Genomic DNA, 19,295 nt, shown 5'->3' on the forward strand with positions numbered 1-19,295 from the left:
GCTGATCCAGCCTGTTCCAGGTTTCAGTCTGCTGTTCCAGGTTCCAGTCGGCTATCCAGTTCCAGCCTGCTGTTTCCCTGCACAGAGTCTCCAAAACTACAGACCAACCTCCTGCTGTTGATCCTGCCAGACGCTTGTGCCACTCCTGACTCTTGTGCCTCCTATTTACTCTACCAGGGGCCTCAAACTGGAGCCGTGAGAGAGGCCCTCCTCTGCAGATCGGGGTCATCCACTAGGTACATGACAGGTGTTTTTATTGATAATTGTCACAAATGTCACGTCTACCCCAACGCAGGTGGTCAGACACTATATCTGGCTACTGTGCGCTTCACCTATAGCAGCCCCCTTTCCCTTAAGGCAAGCAGGCCTACCTACTTGGTTGCTCCTAGGACTTAAACACAATGCTATAGTGTCTGGCCCGCCCAGCTGGCGAACAGAGCAAACAACATTTTACTGGCAGTTAGCAGACAGCGTGGTTCAAAGACAGTCTTTTACAGTATCCGTTCCAGGTAGAAGGGCATGCTGCGTTCAAGTTGAAAATCCAGTCCAATCCGGGCCAAACACAGGGGATCCTGTGTCTCTATCATAAGCTAAGGATAAAGTATTCAGTTTGCTTGTATCAGGTGACTGAGCAGATCAATCACCTAACAGGTGAACACAAACAGGGAAAATGCAAGAGCCAAACTCCATGCTGCTGGAATTGGGAGCAGGAGCACTTAAAGTGGAGGTTCACCCAAAAAATCTATTTTTAACAGTAGATTGGGCCTAATTACGGGAAGCAGAATCGGGTGTTTTGATTAAAATCAATGCAGTACTTACCTTTTTTGAGAGAGATTTTCTCCCGCCGCTTCTGGGTATGGGCTGCGGGACTGGGCGTTCCTATTTGATTGACAGCCTTCCGACCGTTGCATACAGCGTGTCACCAGTTTCCGAAAGTAGCCGAACGTCGTGACGCGCTGTATGCGACCGTCGTTGCAAAACGAGCAGGATTCAGGCCAAAGTGGTGTGCAGTAATGCGTTGGCCTGGGGGGGGGGGGCTGAGCAGAGCCGATCGGTGCCGTTCAGAAATGCTTGAAAAGACATGGAAATACTCAATTCCCGAGCCTTTCCGAGGTTTGCCGAGGTCAGCCAAGCTGTCCTTGGGCCTTTCCGGACGTTTCTGAGGCTCTCTGGCGCCCCCCACCTCTGGCCACATGTGGTATTGCATGTCATTGAAGTCAATGTCGAACAAATTAGTTTTGTTTCCATTGACCTCAATGGGGAAACTCGCTTTGATATGCCAGTACTTTGGATTACAAGCATTCTCCTGGAACGGATTATGTTTGTAATCCGAGGTTCCACTGTATATATTTTTTAGGGGAAACCCCATGCTGTGGTTTTTTTTGTGGGGTCCGCCTTTAACAACTATACCAGACCCTCAATTAGGTCAGAATATAAAAGGAATACCTGACTGATTTTTTACAAACGGAAGTGAGTCACTGTAGCTGTTATTTACTGTCATTTAAATTCGCAGCACCCTACTTCAAAAGGTCAAATTGACAGCAGGGTGGTAATATACCTTTGGGTCATTACACAGTAAGGAAGCTGATAATCTCTGATATGGAAACCCGTGCCTTGGCAAAAAGCATAGATGATCCAGTGATAGCAGATTATCTAAGTTCTCAACCGAGGCACCACACCAATTGTTATTTCATTATGGGTCCACTTTAAGGAGAACTCTTATTTTGATTATCAAATACAAATATCAAATTATAAAATACATTTGAGTAAAAAAATGATGACAAAATCTATATTACTTTCACATTTTTTTAAATATGGTATAAACGAACCAAGGATTTGTTTAAAGTGCTTTATAAATAGGCAGAATTCTGGTGAAATATTGATTTAAATTTTTAAGGTCCATGCAGTACTTAACCACTGTGCCTCCTGCACATATACGTTGGCAGAATGGCACGGCTGGGAACAGGCACGTACAGGGCTGTAAATAAAAGCCCAGCTGTGGGTCGCACGCGCGCGCCCCCGGGGAGCACACGCGACTCGGTCCAAAGTTCCGTGGCCGCGGGACCAGCGGACCTGATCGCCCCGGTATCCCGCGATCGGTCACAGGAGCTGAAGAACGGGGAGAGGTGTGTGTAAACACACCTTCCCCGTTCTTTACAGTGGCACTGTCATTGATCATCTGTTCCCTGATATAGGGAAAGACGATCAATGACGTCACACGTCCAGCCCCGCCCCCTACAGTTATAAACACATATGAGGTCACACTTAACCCCTGCAGTGCCCCCTAGTGGTTAACTCCTAAACTGCAATTGTCATTTTCACAGTAATCAATGCATTTATAGCACGTTTTGCTGTGAAAATGACAATGGTTCCAAAAATGTGTCAAAATTGTCCGATGTGTCCGCCATAATGTTGCAGTCATGAAAAAAATCACTGATCGCCCCCATTACTAGTAAAAAATCCCCTATTTTGTAAACGCTACAACTTTTGCGCAAACCAATCAATATACACTTATTGCGATATTTTTTTTACAAAAAATATGTAAAAGAATATGGCCTAAACTGTGGAAGAATTTTTTTTTTTATATATATATTTTTTGGGGAGATTTATTATGGCAAAAAGTAAAAAATATTGCTTTTTTTTTACAAAATTGTTGCACATTTTTGTTTATAGTGCAAAAAATAAAAACCACAGAGGTGATCAAATACCACCAAAAGAAAGCTCTATTTGTGGGAAAAAAAAGACGCCAATTTTGTTTGGAAGCCATGTCGCATGCTTGCGCAATTGTCAGTTAAAGCATTGCAGTGCCAAAATCGCAAAAAGGGGCATATTGGTCCGGGTCTTAAGTGGTTAATGGTTACATTTATAGTATCTGTTTCCTAAAGGGTTACAAAATGTAATCTTTACATATCTGTTCTTGTTTCTTACATGTTCATGTATACATTTATCTTGTACATTACATATTTGGCCACTAATGTAGGCAAAACCTTGCCATAATCTTGTTTCATTTGATTGATGTGCATGCCTTCACAATCGCTCCACAGCCATAGAAATAGCATCCAAGTTTTCATATTCACCAGTGGTCCAGAATCATGTGTTGTAATGATTATGAATCTGTGACAGAAAGTGTAACCCCTGGGGAAAGATTACCTTTAGTACCAGTGTTCACATGATGGCTTCTGCATTAATCCAGGAGGTTGGTGGCGATAGCAGATGGAATATCCTTTAAATATTTTTTTTTTACACTTTGGCAAAATATAATAGGTTGTTACAAGTAAAAGGATTGACACTACTACACCTATCACAGAAACACATCTGTCAATTAATTCATGCCAAGAATACACATATCATACATCCACCAGTGACAAATGATTAGATGACAGTCATATATATTTGTACTTTTATAGCCCTCTAAATTTTCAGAGAGAGAGAAAAACATTTTTCTTATTATAATATCACAAATAATGTTATTTCCTAAATGGTAAATAGGATCATTTCCTTTGTTGCAACACCGATCATATAACAATTATCAAGCATTTCCTTAGAAATAAGATGATCAATTTGTTTGGAAAAGTATTAAAATATATATATATATATATATATATATATATATATATATATATATATATATATATATATATATATATATATATATAGTGGTTTTGGAGAATCTGAGAGTTGTGACTCTGCCCGTGTAGACATTCTGTATCACAACATGAACTGTCAAGTCATGTTTATATATTGACTACAATTCTGCCAAGAGTTATCATATGAGTCTGAACAGTGGCGGTGCATCCATAGAGGGCGCAGGAGCGCCGCCCCCTCTCTCTCCTGCACCGCCACTTCAACAATACATAGATACATGCATTGCATGAATCTATGTATCTTCGCTGCCGCCCGCTATTCAGATGGCCGGCCCCCTGGTGAGCGATGGTCATCTGAATAATGGCAGCTGGTTGGCTTTGGAAGTGCCTATCAGAGCCAGCGGCTCTGATAGGCTTTCTGATTACAGCCCCCAGGCTGTGATCGGCTTCCAAATAGTTATCCAGGGGACGCACGGGGGGTGCGTTCCCTGGCTAACACTGACAGGCGTCTCAGCCAATCAGGTTCACCGTTTACCAGTTCAGGTTCTGAAGCATCATCGAGGGTGGGAGAAGACATCGAGGGACGATGGAAGCAGGATGGCTGACCCCAGAAAGGTAAGTGCCGGGGGGGGGGGGCATTTTACAGGGCACAGTGGTAGCATTTTACAGGGCACAGTGGGGAAAATTGATGGGCACAGTGGCAGCATTTTACAGGGCACAGTGGCTACAATTGATGAGCACAGTGGCTACAATTTATGGGCACAATGGCAACAACTGATGGGCACAGTGGCGACACTTGATGGGCACAGTGGCTACAATTGATGGGTACAGTGGCGACAATTGATGGCACAGTGGCGACAATTGATGGCACAGTGGTAACAATTGATGGCACAGTGGCTGCGTTTGATGGTATGGCACAGTGGCTGCGTTTGATGGCACAGTGGCTGCGTTTGGCATGGGCACAGTGGCGACAATTTATGGGCACAGTGGCAACAATTGATGGCACCGTGGTGACAATTGATGGCACAGTGGCTGCGTTTGATGGCATGGCACAGTGGTGACAATTAATGGGCACAGTTGCGACAATTGATGGCACAGTGGCTGCATTTGATGGCACAGTGGCTGCATTTGGCATGACACAGTGGTGACAATTGATGGGCACAGTGGTGAAAATTGATGGGCACAGTGACGACAATTGATGGCACAGTGGTGACAATGGGCACAGTGGCATCAATTGATGGCACAGTGGCTGCGTTTGATGGCATGGCATAGTGGTGACAATTGATAGGCACAGTGGTGATAAATGATGGCACAGTGGCTGCGTTTCATGGCATTGCACAGTGGCTGCATTTGATGGCATGGCACAGTGGCAACAATTGATGGCACAGTGGCGACAATTGATGGCACGGCACAGTGGTGACAATTGATGGCACATGTTTTAGTATAGGTGGTAATGTGTTGGCTGTTGTGTATATATATATATATATATATATATATATATATGTATATTATATAAGTCCAACATATACAGGCCGGATTTCGAACCTGTAATTCAAAGAGACAGGAAGGGTCTCAAACCATTACTTAATCAGTTGAATTAAATTAAATGATAAGTCTAGTTTACACATCAGACCTGTAATTACATGTTATAAGTCAAAAGAGGTTTGTCTATTGTCAAATAGGCAGAGACAGGATGGAGTCGTTTTTACATATCAAATCATTACTCAGATCACATGCAATCTAATTACTTATTAGAGGGGGCTTATTGGTATGCAAGGATGTATACTAATTAGCTCCCTAATACTAAGTAGTGACTTTGTCAATGGATAAATAGATAGGAAGTCTTGTTAACACTTCAAACCATTACTTAGGCCACAGGTAATCTAATTACTTATTGGAGGTTATTGGTATGCAAGGATATATTCTAGTTAGCTCCCTAATACTAATTAGTGACTCCTGCTGGGAGTGACAATTACTTGGCACTCTAGACAGGACATAGATCCTGTCCTTCAGATCAAAGATGACCAATCGGGTTGCTCAGCTATTCAATGAACAAGCAATATATGGTTGAGAGTTCTGGTTAGCAGACAGAGAGAATGTATTCACGGTATTCTCTCTGTATGGGTTTGGAGACATAGGTCTCTGAAGACATTTGAATTATATTCTGTTGGACTCTTGTATCATCTGTGGACTTTGGACTTTGTATGTTATTGGAAGTTAATTAAAGTGGTTGTAAACTCACTTTTTTCACTTTTGCCTACAGGTAAGCCTATAATAAGGCTTACCTGTAGGTATAAAGAATATCTCCTAAACCTGTACGGTTTAGGAGATATTCCCCTCGCAATGCGCCACTGATTGCAGCGGCGCCCGCGCAGGGGGGATCCTCGGCTGAAGGGCCGGCCCCGTCGACCCATGCCGGAAAGGAAATCTCCCGCGCGCATGCGCGGGAGTGACGTCATCGCCGCTCCAGCCAATCACAGCGATGGAGCGGCGATAACCGGAAGACACGCCGAGGCTCGGCTCGGTGTGGACCAGGTAAGTTACCTACCTCGTTCCGAGGTAAGTATTTCATAATGAGCTAATATGCGGTGCATATTAGCTCATTATGGCTTTTTCCTTGCAGGTGTAAAAAAATAAATAAATTATATGCGGGTTTACAACCGCTTTAAATTTGCGTTCTCTGGAGAACCTGTGTTGCTGCGAAACAACTTAATTTATGGTCATCATACTAACATCTAAGATATTAATTATCTAACCGGACTACTGGACACTATACATCTATATCACTACAGCACAGTGGCGACAATTGATGGCATGGCACAGTGGTGACAATTGATGGCACAGTGGCTGCATTTGATGGGCACAGTGGATGCATTTGATAGGCACAGTGGCTACGTTTGATGGGCACAGTGGCTGCAATTGATGGGCACAGTAGCTGCGATTGATGGGCACAGTGGCTGCAATTGTTTTTTTTCTGTTTGTTTGCACCCCCAAAAATGTTGAGCACCAGCCGTCACTGAGTATGAATATGCATATATTACCCAGCTGTTTTAACATAAACACATATCTTTGTCCCCAAGAGGTATATACTGGGGATGTATGTAAATGTAGCCACATGTTTCAAGATGTTTCAAGATGTTCCTCAACAGGCTTGAGAAAGAGACAGGAACACCTTGAAACACATAGCCATGCCTCCAGGATGTCCCCTAGCAAATGACATCATCTATTGAGTTCCCTGTAGTTTCCTCCTGGAAAGGAAGTGCTATGAGCTTCCTATGCCTTTGCGTGTCAGTGCTGCACAATCCCTGGACTGCATGCCTCTGCTACAGGGTTCCCTGGATGTCCTGATTTTTTTAGGCACTACATGCCTTCACAAACTTACTTCATGTGAGTTGCCAATTTGTTTTACTGTTTACTGCCCTTAGATGGCACCCTCAGCTGTGTGTATTTTTATGTCTTGATTCAGATATTTCTTCTGTATCTCAGGAGGTGCTGCATCTTATGAAAGGAAGGTTACCGGAGTCAACCCCTGACATACCTGATAAAGACTGGTTTATTGTACTTACAGTTATGCATCCCAGTGTTGATTTCTCTTCTTTAAGGAGGTTACAGTGCCTTGAAAAGGTATTCATACTCCTTGAAATTTTTCACATTTTGTCATTTTGCTACAACCAAAAGAATAAATGTATTTTATTGGGATTTTATATGGTAGACCAACACCAAGTGGCACAGAAATGTGAGGTGGAAGGAAAATTAATAATGGTTTTCAATTTTCTTTTTACAAATAAATATGTGAAAAGTGTGGCGTGCATTTGTATTCAGCCCCCTTGAGTCAATACTTTGTAGAACTTCCTTTTACTGCAATTACAGCTGCAAGTCTTTTTGGGGACGTCTCTACCAGCTTTGCAAATTTTGAGTGTGACATATTTGCCCATTCTTCTTTGCAAAATGGCTCAAGCTCTGTCAGATTGGATGGAGACCATCTGTGAACAGCAATTTTCAAGTCTTGCCACAGATTCTCAATGTGATTTAGGTCTGGACTTTGACTGGGCCATTCTAACACATGGATATGCCTTGATCTAAACCCTTCCATTGTACCCCTGACTGTATGTTTAGGGTCGTTGTCCTGCTGGAAGGTAAACCTCTGGCCCAGTCTCAAGTCTTTTGCTGACTCTAAGGCCGAGTACTCACGATCAAACATGTCCGATGAAACCGGTCCGCGGACCGTTTTCATCGGACATGTCTGCCCGGGGACTTGTGTTCGATGGCCGTACACACCATTGAACAGAGGTCCGCGCGTAAACAATACGTGGGGCGTGTCCGCGGTGTCGCCGCGACAATGACACGGCGACGTGGGCGGCCTGCCTTTAAAAGGCTTCCACGCATGCGTCGAAGTCATTCGATGCATGCGAGGGATGGCGGGCGGCAGGACATGTACGGTAGGTCTGTACAGACGACCGTACATGTCCGGGCGGACAGGTTTCCAGGTCCGCTGGAAACCTGTCCGATCCACCAGAAAATGGTCCGCTCGTGCCTACACACGGCCAAACATGTCTGCTGAAACTGGTCCGCGGACCAGTTTCAGCAGACATGTTTGGTCGTGAGTACGGGGCCTAACAGATTTTCTTCTAAGATTGCCCTGTAGTTGGCTCCATCCATCTAACCATAAACTCTAAAAAGCTTCCCTGTCCTTGCTAAAGAAAAGCACCCCCACAACATGATGCTGCCACCACCATGTTTCACGGTGGGAATGGTGTTCAGGGTGATGTGTAGTGTTATTATATATATATATATATATATATATATATATATATATATACAGTATATATATATATATGCACAGAGGTGGATTAAAGTGAAGATATTTACCTTCATTCATCTAGTCATATCACAGATCACCAAATGGACTGTGTGTTTGTTTTTTTCATGATCGTTCTCTTTTGGAATGTATAAGAACACTGCGTGCAATAAGGAGTACATTGCACTTTATTGCTAGTTTTAAGGCATATAATTATTTATTTTGCATAATATCAGAAAATTGACAGCATATTGCACATTTATTTCAATTTTTGTTATTTATTTTTTATATATGCACATTGGATATAATTTTGTATATGCACATTTGATATTTGAATTTTCTATAGTGCTGCACTTATTTTGTATCATTTTGTATTTTCATATATTTTGCAAGGGTTTGAAGTGCCGGCAGCTTTTTGAATACTATATAGCAGCTCACAAGGTTTTATCTAAATTTAGAGTTCGATTTTGGTCTCATCTGACCTGCGCACCTTCTTCCACATGTTTGCTGTGTTGCCCACATGGCTTCCCACAAACTGCAAAAGGGACTTATTATGGCTTTCTTTCAACAATGGCTTTCTTCTTGTCACCAGGGCCGCCATTAGGGGGGTACAGGCAGTACACCTGTAAGGGGCCCATTTGGCAACCCCCTTTAAAAAAAAATACTTTTTTTTAGGGGTCCGGAGCCCCCCAGGGCCCCAGATGACAACCCCCCTTTTTTATTATTTTTTTCAATATATTTTTATTAAATTTTTTATTAAAGGGCCAATTTTTTTTTTTTTTTTAGAGGTCCAGAGGTCCCCAGGGGCCCAGTGCCCCCCATGGCCCTGGACGGCAACCCCCCTTTTTTATATATATGTATATATTTATTTTTTATTAAAGGGACAATTTTTTTTAGGGGACCTGACATCCCTAGGGGCCCCGGAGATCCCCAGGGCCCCAGATGACAACCCCCCGTTTTTTATAAAAAAATATATTTTTTTCTTATATATATATATATTTGTATATATATATATGTATATATATATATATTATTAAAGGGCCCAGAGGTCCCCAGGCCCCCGGATGGCAACCCCCCTTTTTTATAAACAAATTACATTTTTTTATATTATTTTATTTCTTTTTTTTTTCTTTTTATATATATGTATATATATATATATATATATATATATATATATATATATATATATATATATATATATATTATTATTATTATTAAAGGGCTTAGAGGTCCCCAGGGCCCCATGTGGCAAACCCCTTTTTTTATAAATGTTTTTTTTTTTTGTTTATATATTTTTTTTTATTAAAGGGCCCAGAGGTCCTTTTTTTTATAAATGTTTTTTTTTATATATTTATTTTTTATTAATTTTTTTATTAAAGGGTCCAGAGGTTTATTTTTTTTTATTTTTATTAACCACTTCTCTACTTTGGGTGTTTTTCAGATTTGGTGTTTACAAGACTATTTTTTTCTAACACCCTAGAGAATAAAATGGCGATCATTGCAATACTTTTTGTCGCACCATATTTGCGCAGCGGTCTTACAAGCGCACTTTTTTTGGAAAAAAATCACTTTTTTGAATTAAAAAATAAGACTGCAATAAATTTGGCCCAATTTTTTTTATATATTTTGAAAGATAATGTTACGCCGAGTAAAATGATACCCAACATGTCACGCTTAAAAATTGCGCCCGCTCGTGGCATGGCGTCAAACTTTTACCCTTAAAAATCTCAAAAGGCGACATTTAAAAAATTCTATAGGATGCATTAAGGTGAAAAAACATGAGGGTTTACAGCCCCTTTAAGACTCACTTGTAACACGTGTCTCACATACCTCATGCCACAATGGCACTAATTTAAAGTAACCACTCTTTTAAAAGAATATGTCATAAAAGTTTGAATGTTATAAGATCTTTTAGTCTGTTGAGAATGAAAAGATATACGTTTCCTGCCTACAACAGAGCTGATGTTACAAATATCACACTTACGGCAAGGATAAAACCCTGTCAGAGTCTCAAAAAACATTGATCTCCTGGGGATGGGGGTCTAAAACATTGCATGCAATCCTATGCCACCATGATGGAACTCCTCCTACCATAGGATGTACAGCATGATGATGTCAATACGAGACATCCCCTTCCTACACCCAGAGGTCATTACCTAAGGGTCAATTTCAGAGGGATTTTACCAAAAAGGAAGATTACTATATGCAGGCTCAAACTTTGAAAGCTAGGTTTGTTAAAAAATGATATGATGTATAGAACTTTAATGAGTTATTAAAATGTTAATAAAAATGAAAGGAAGGATGTTAAAGAATCCGACAAGTATGGTTGGTCCATGGTGACCAATTATTCCACACAGCACTTTGCAGTTAAAAGAATTTTTAAAAAGCACTGGTCAGCCTTAAGGAAAGATCCTACCGGTATTTAGGGATCTTTGCTGCCTGTACATCTTATGGTAGTTTACAGAGGAGTTCCATCATTGCAGCATAGGATTGCAACCAATGTTTTAGACTCCCTCAAAAGACAAAAAATGTTGAGACTCTTTCATTTTTTTTTTTTTTTTTTAATTGGAACTACCCCATTTGTAATTTTGTTGTCTTCTACATATTTTCTTTTTTTACATTTTTGGATATATATTGGTTTTATGATTGTAATATTTTAAGATTAACACATGAGGGTGCTGTGCCTTTTTTGAAGTCCATCTGACGTGATGGGGCTGTTTACAATTTGCTGTTTGTCAAATCGGAGCCAGATGTTTTGATCTTTCTGAGACTATAAATGGATGTCTGGTGGTGCCTCCTTCCTGTCACTGCCCCTGATGGCATTTGTTACAAAGAAAAGCATTGGCAGGGGCCAGACGAAGTGACAGCTCCACGCACGCTGATACCAGAAGTGGCTTCATATGGAGTCAGCGACTGATCGGATGCTTATGGTAAAGGGCAATGTTGCCTTTTTGACTTACTGTATTTATTGCCGTATAACACGCACAGGCGTATAACATGCACCCTAACTTTAAGAGGGAAGTTTCAGGAAAAAAAACTTTCCACGCCCCCCTGCGTATAACACACCCTCCATTTTCAGGGTAAAAAAGTGAGTGTTATACACCAATAAATACAGTATTTCTATTTTAATACGTTTCTGGCCTGAATTTGCTACACTATGAGAGCTTTCCTTCTTATATGCTACTTACCTTTGGGGATTGCTGGAGCCTTCAGTATGATGCTTATGTGAAGATCTGTAGAGACCAGGTGGCTGTACATTTTGAGCGCTATATGACCATGCTTCAATAGATAGTAATATACAGTGCATCTGGTAAGGTACCTTTGTACACACTGAGGTAGACATTTACTTGATGGGCTTATTCTTTACAATTTGTGGAAGATCATTATTGATGTTTTCTTTATATGACGCCATATCTTATTAACCTCCCTGGCGGTATGATTCTGTCTGGAATTACATACCAAAAGTGGTACAATTATTTTGCAAGGAAATTTGGCATTTTATACTGTAGGCCTGCAATTTTTAGGAATTACTCATTTAAATCTGACCAAACAAGAGTCTAGTAGGCATCCCGGGTATGAATTTTTTTTAAAAACAAAATTATAAATTATAATATAATAAATAATTATAAATAATTCTAACAAATAATAATATAATTATAATAAAAATTATTCAATAATGTAATCAACTCAAAATCACTGAAATTTGCTCAGTTGCAGAATTGTCGCTGTCATTACTAAAGGGACACTTTTGGTTGCTATGGACAATCTACAGTTTGCAGTCAGAAAGAACAGTTTTTGTTTATATAAAAGTACATGTAGGGCACTGGGCAGACCACTAGGGACAAGGGGGATGTGTATTTTTTACATATAGTACTGTAATCTATAAGATTACAGTATACTGTATGTAATGTGTTTGTTTATTTTTTTGAATTTGGCGCTGTACTCCGCCCCCGTCGCAGGGAACGGAGATCGGCAGCACACGGGCACTGTGTGAATCAAGCGAGGACGCCGCTCGCTCACACAGCGGGGATGCATCGCAGGATCCAGGGACAAGGTAAGTAACTGTGGATGCTGCGAGAAGGTAAGCCGCGCCGCTGCACGCTCTGTACATCTACCCCGAGCGTGACTCGGGGATACAGATCCTAGCATGGAAAAACCACCCCGAGTCACGCTCGGGGATACCGGTAAGGAGATTAAATAGTAGTTCACTCTACTGCCTAGTACACACAATAGTTTTTCCCATCTGGAAAACTGCTGTGTTTTCCTTTGGCTGGGAAAACCAGACGTGTGTATGCTCCTTAGCAGTTTTCCCGTAAGGAAAGCTGCGGTTTAAAAAATGAGAACATGTTCTCGTTTTTCTCGCTGTAAATCGCATCATTGCATCACTGCGAGGGAGCCTACACACGGCCGGTTTTCCTGACCAAAGTTCTCCTGGCAGTTTTCCTGTCGGGAAAACCGGCTGTGTGTACAGGGGAAAAGGGACCGAGCCGTTTCCCGATTTTCCTGTCGGTCTTTTGACCGTCGGGAAAACAAATCGTGTGTACTAGGAATACTTGTTTGGACACTTGCGAGATTGGACACTTCTTTTGATTGTTTGCACTTTATATATTAGTGGGTTATGTGACTACTTGATATTGTTGGATTTTTGTTATTTTTGTTTTATATGTTTTATTACTTTTTATGATATGTTTATGTATATGCACTTACTAATCTAGTGGTGCATTCTTTTATATACATTATTGAAGATTTTGGATCACAGAACTTATTGCTGGCAGCTTACCTATGGTCAGCAGGTAGCTCAGAGTTATCTCCTCTATATATAAAATACCTTTATAACCTATTTACTAAAAGTACATAAAAAGTTATTTTCTTCAATTCCAATTCTTTTACAATCATCTGCAGTACTAAATGTTTCAAAGAGCTCAATATTGTTTAGCACCTGACAGGAGATTTAAGGATAACGTTTAAAGGGTGCAGTAAAGTACGCAATATTGATCGGTTTATATATATATATATATATACACATACAAACATACACACTTGTATTATTATTATTTTTCTTTTTTTTTGGGGGGGGGGGTTGGCTTTGCAAAGTATTCAGCTTTTACATTGTACACCTGATATATTCTCTATAAACGACAAATATCAAAACACTATTTCCTTATGCTATTTTATATAACCAGAGCTCTGTGTAATTGTTATTCTAGGTCTGTACAGAACTGTCTCATCACCATAATTTTGCTGATGCCAATCTGCTGACCTCCCTAGTTAGTCTGACCGGTGATAATGACCGCTGTGCTTTGCTTGCTGTTAGGGGAGTGGGATAATTTACTTCTAATTACAGAAGTTCGTTAGTAAACTACTAACTACTTGGCCTAATAACATGCTGTCATTAGCACTCTTAGGTTTTCTGTCTCCTTTGACCACGCATTACAATGTATTTGCAAAGGGACGAAATTATTTGCACCATTTTCCCATATTCAAATGTCAACTTAATGACCATTTCTTACAACTTTCACTAAAAAGCTTGTCCAGCTTGAACAGAAGTTCATTTGCTTCTCACTCCTTCATACTCTTTGCAGCAGCAGGGATGTGTCATCACATTTATAAGCCCCCATTGAACATTATAACTTCCATGACCTACAGTAGCTAAACAATATCTGTGGGAAAACATTCAGGACTAGGAATGAGCTGATGGTTTGATCCAAACCTAGGTTTGCACTGAATGTTGGCTGTTCCGGCATTTTGGTGGACACTTGAACATTTGGCCCCATTTGGCGGGGGCGGAACATTTTATATAGAAGTGGTATTTCTACCACATCTATATATACCACTGTCAATGCTTCCAAAGGAAGCAGTGGGTTCTGGTCTCCATCAGATTCTCGTACATGGCAGCTGGGAATCCTCTGTCCCGTAAGCAAAGAGACGGGGCTAGCAATGGCCAAATTTGGTCAATGATGTCGCTACTATCCCTTCCCTTTTATAGCTGATGACATTTTGAAGAGCCACCATTTCTCAAGCAGTACCATCAGGATCCGTGGTATGTTCCAGGTCAGTGCCTGGACAAGGTCATCCAATGCCCAGGTCAAAGATGCCAAACTGGGGACAGTGCTGGGGACAGTGCTGCCGCCTTCTTTCTACAGGTGCAATATCAGATTAGCACTTTGAAGGGTTTGCTTAGCCACCCTTACCCACAATTTCTGCGGCCAGTGTAGAGAGGAGGTGGACGAGGGTTATAAAATGACAAGAGAAAGATGTGGGTGGGGGGCTGGGTAAACAAACCCCGCAAAGTCACGATCTGTCAGTGCACCTGTATGGAAGCTGGTAGCTGTGTATGTAGGAGCACTGCACTGACAGGAAGGAGGAACTGGCGGGAGAGAGTGAACTCCACCCTACCTCCCCCAGCTCTCTCCCCATATACTGTACAGTTCAGTACTTGGCTGTGCGCTCTCTTCCCTTCCTCCTTCCTACCAGTGCAGCTCTTCTGTATGTCTGTGAACATTGCTGCCAGCTTGTAATACAGGAGTGCTGCACTGACAGGAAGGTGGGGGATAGAGAGCACAACCTGCACCTGCACCTAGCTCTCTCCTCGCTCAAAGGAACCTAGCATAGGGCGCCCCATCCCTAAAACAAATCATTGCACCCAGAGCAGCCATCCCTTGTTCTGGCCCTGCTCCGGTTTGTCGAAGTTGCTGGCAGGCATTATGATTGATGATGAATTTACAATAAGGGACATTTTTCTTTTTTAAATTATTTTTTTAAATTAACATTGTCAAGTGTTTGGCTGTCTTTATTTCTAGATTACATTATTTTGTGTAAATAAGTAGCGGCACTATGTATCCCTTACCCACTCATGTAGGGGGCAGAAGTGGTATCTGGGAGTCCCTATACTGTACCTACCAGCCAGGGCTGTGGGGAAGAGGCCCTTGTCCTTATCAAGAAAACACAACAAAATACACTGGCGCTGTACAATGATAGTATAATTATGATGGAAAAAATATGTTTAGAGAAGAACCTCTTCTCTCATAAACAGGGTATACGTGAGAGAATCCAGAGCTGCAAGAATATATAGTACCTGGAAGTACCATGGACTCTGAAAAAACACACAGAGTGCGAAACACACCGTCAAGGCTCCCCTCAATACCTCCCCCCACTTTTACAGATCTATGTTAGACTCTATTTCCTTTACTGGTCTATGAAGTTTTTAATTCCAATATTTCCACCAAATACATTGGAGCGAGTGGACCATATCTTTGTCCACTAGAGAGCAGCAACAGCACATGTTTGTGCTCTAACTATTGACCAAAGGCATCACCAGCTCCAGCAGTGTCTCTTCCTTGGATGGTATCGGCGTCGCAGACGTGTGACGTCACCCGATACGGAGACCGTTGTGCACCTGAGCGCGTAGCTGTTTCCCGGTTCCTGCTGCGATACCATCTCTGTCAGCACCATCGGCGATTGAAGATTCCCCCGCCCTACATCGTGGTGAGTTACCAGCCACATGGGTAACCTTGGGAACACAGCTCAGCGCCACTAAGGATCTGACTATCACACTCTGACAGCCTGAACAAGGTAGTGTTTGTCCTTGTTTTCCCCTTTTGAGGAACTGGTCTTAGAGCTCTGGATACCATACCCTCTATGCTCCACAGTACCTGTTGATTGTACACTATATCACTGCATATGTGCTCCATGACTATACATAGACCATTTCCATTGATTTTACTATATACCTTTTTTTGTCTGGACTGCTTCCATCAATAAATGGATTTTGCTTATTAAATTCTTGGTATATATTGAATTTTTGATACATATTGAACTTCCTGAGAACCATGAGCACGGACTGCTAGTTCCTTGTCCTTATCAACATGAGGACAAGATACTTTTCTGAAGGGTGGTCCTCCCATGTTGAGGGCATGTGGTCTGGTTTTGTTCAAGAGAAGGAAGGGGCACCACTCCTTCCCTCCTTTTACTCCATGCAGGCTGCAAATCATTTGGGGGGATTGTCATAGAGATGATTGGAAATCTCCATGGTCGTCATCCAGCGGCAGCCGGTTCTTTCTCCGGGTCCCCGATGGCACAGCAGAGCCCGAAGAAGCATCGGATGGTGGTGGAAAGGGGATGTCCCCTCCTGTCGCCTGTAGCTGCAGGCATCATCCAGATATCCACAATGAAAGCAAAGGATGTCATATGACGGCCTGCAGTAGGGAAGTAGTAAAGGAGCCTGCCGGAGATGTCATCCCTGCTGTCAGCGGGGGATTCTTTGCTGACAACAGAATGTAAACAAAAGAGCTGGCATAAAAAACAGTGTGGGAATCCCAATCTTTATGGTGATGCCATGTCAAAAATAAAACATGTGTGAGGTCCCCCCAAGTCCATACAGGTCCTTAACTTAGCATGTAGCCTGACAGACCAGGAAAGAGGGAGGACACGTGAGAAACTCCTTCTGGCCCATGCCTGGCCACTTGGAGGGGCCCCCCCGGGGGCCGTACAGACCCTCCACCTATACTTACCTAAAACATTACAGGATAATTATACAGTATGCTTTAACAAAAGGTGCAGATTTGAGATGGATTAAAGATCAATCTGTAGGTGGAGGAGGAGCAATTGTTTATTTATTTGGTTGATAATATAATTCCTCTGTCAGCTTTAGCTGGCAGTGCACATAACACTCAAAAACTCCATATTAAAATGGTAATTAAGGTTAATCATGAAAAAATCTACCTCTATCAACTTGAAGTTGTACTCAGATGATCTGAACACTGCCGTAATTAGGAATGTGGGGGGTGTATAATAACAATAAGGGGGCGCTAATAGTAGGTGATAAATAAATTCCAAATTTGGAGCCAATGTTAAATTAGAAGTGAGTATTAGCCTTTACTCCACCAGCAACAATGGTAGATCTGATAAAAAATATATAAATAGACATTATCAGGGTGTAAAAAAAATAGGCAAAATTACCAAGGATAAAGGTGAAAGTAGAAGGGGCCGGCCATAGTTACACTAACCTTCCAGGTCATGATCTTAATTGCAAATCCGCCTCTCAGGTATCAGCACTTCCTGTGAACTGAGTAACCTGGATTTTTCCTAAGGGGTTCACCATTTATTTAAAAAAAAATTTAGATCATATCTTTGAGAATGTAGAATTTGCCCATAGTCAAGAATAACATACCGTTTAAATAGAATTAGAAAATTTTGCAATCTTGCACTTTGTTTTCTGTGCAGCACTGCAAATACAGATGGATACACTTTCCATCATCCTTCTTGATACATAAGTATCTATGGCTTATAGGGCATACAGACAAATTAATATAAGAGCTACTTTAGAAATGCTGTGTTGTATTAAAAAAATCTGAATTACCCACTCTCATTCTGCAGCTTCCGGCTCTTTCTATATTAATAACAGCTGCTGTACGAATGAGCAATCTAATTTCATTTTACCGCACTGTAGAAATCTCACACACAGACGTGCCCTGTTTTTCGATGTTGTCCTATTATCCCAGCAGGTGGAGTGCTTTGACCTAGGTTAGTAAATTTCAAGACTGGCTAAGCCTAAGGGCCTTTAGCTCAGAGATAATTACAAAAAGCCGCAGTGTCAATTCCAATATATGACACAGGATTGTTGGATGTTACAGCTGTAGCACCCAAGAACACATGCCTGATTTGTAGTTAACCAGGGACATCTGCATTTCTCAAATGGCTTTGGCATAAAATAATAAAATTGCTCTATTTTTACAAAGAAGAATATATGGCTACTTCATAGTGATCTTACAGTGTTTGAGATGGGCTGGTAAAAATGATTGGGCTTATCAAATTAAACAAAGGGAAAAGTGCAAGGTCTAGCAATCCACAGCAGTCAGTTGTCAGTTGTCTTTTATTCTTTTGACTTTTTAAAACTGGTCAGGATGAATTCCGATTGGTATTTACAAATGATTGCACATTATTTGTTCTGCTCTACTGTATAGAATGTGTGAATCTTTCTTTTAATAAGCAGCATTTTACTGTCAGTCTGACAGCAAAGGTTTAGGTAGCAAAAACACTTGGAAATTGAAAACTGATAATTCTTATGCTGAGTACACACGACCATTTTTCATAATGAGAAAAATAATTTTTTTAAAATTAGTCATTAAAAACGGTTGTGTGTAGGCTCCAGAGCATTTTTATCGTTGTCGTTTTTCTCGTCGTGAAAAATGGTTGTGTGTAGGCTTTAACGATGGGGAAAAAAATGCGCATGATCAGAAGCAAGTTATGAGAAGGAAAATTTGCATAATCAAGCCCAATTGGTGGCGCCATTGGAATAGAACTTCCCCATTATAGTGCCGTTTTACGTGTTGTACATCACCGCGCTTTTCTCAAGCATTTTTTATCACGATTGTGTGTATGCAAGGCAGGCTTGAGAGGAATCACGTCGAGAAAAATTTAGTTTTTTTCCATGACATGGTTGTGTGTTAGATTTAGCCTCCCTTCAGAGCAACAAACTGTGGTAAAAAGGTGTATTTTATTTGTGGATTACTGCAACACATGGCAATGCACAGCACTCTGTGTGGGACTTTGCTGTGCCATTTATTTATAATGGCCTCTCTTAATGCATAGTACATTAGGTGCTTGCAGCAAACCACAATGAACATAGTGTGCAATGTGGTGCTCCGCTTTAACATAAAAATTGCTGCACTGTTTTTTGGTTCTGTTGACCTGAATTGGCAGCCTATGCAAAATATTTCAAGTTCATTATGCATGCAGCCACTTGCCCTAAATAAAGCTACATTTATGGAAAAACTGGTCATTTCCTGTGTTTGTGTGTTTGAGTCCATGACTGAGTCCGTCTTTAGCTTTATTCAATAGAAAAAGCAAGGAGCAATCTGCTAATTTCTAGAGAGACCCTATAACCAGACCATAAATTACACATCAGGAGTGCC

The sequence above is a fragment of the Rana temporaria genome, chromosome 10 (assembly GCF_905171775.1).
Source record: "Rana temporaria chromosome 10, aRanTem1.1, whole genome shotgun sequence".
Lineage (NCBI taxonomy): Eukaryota > Metazoa > Chordata > Amphibia > Anura > Ranidae > Rana > Rana temporaria.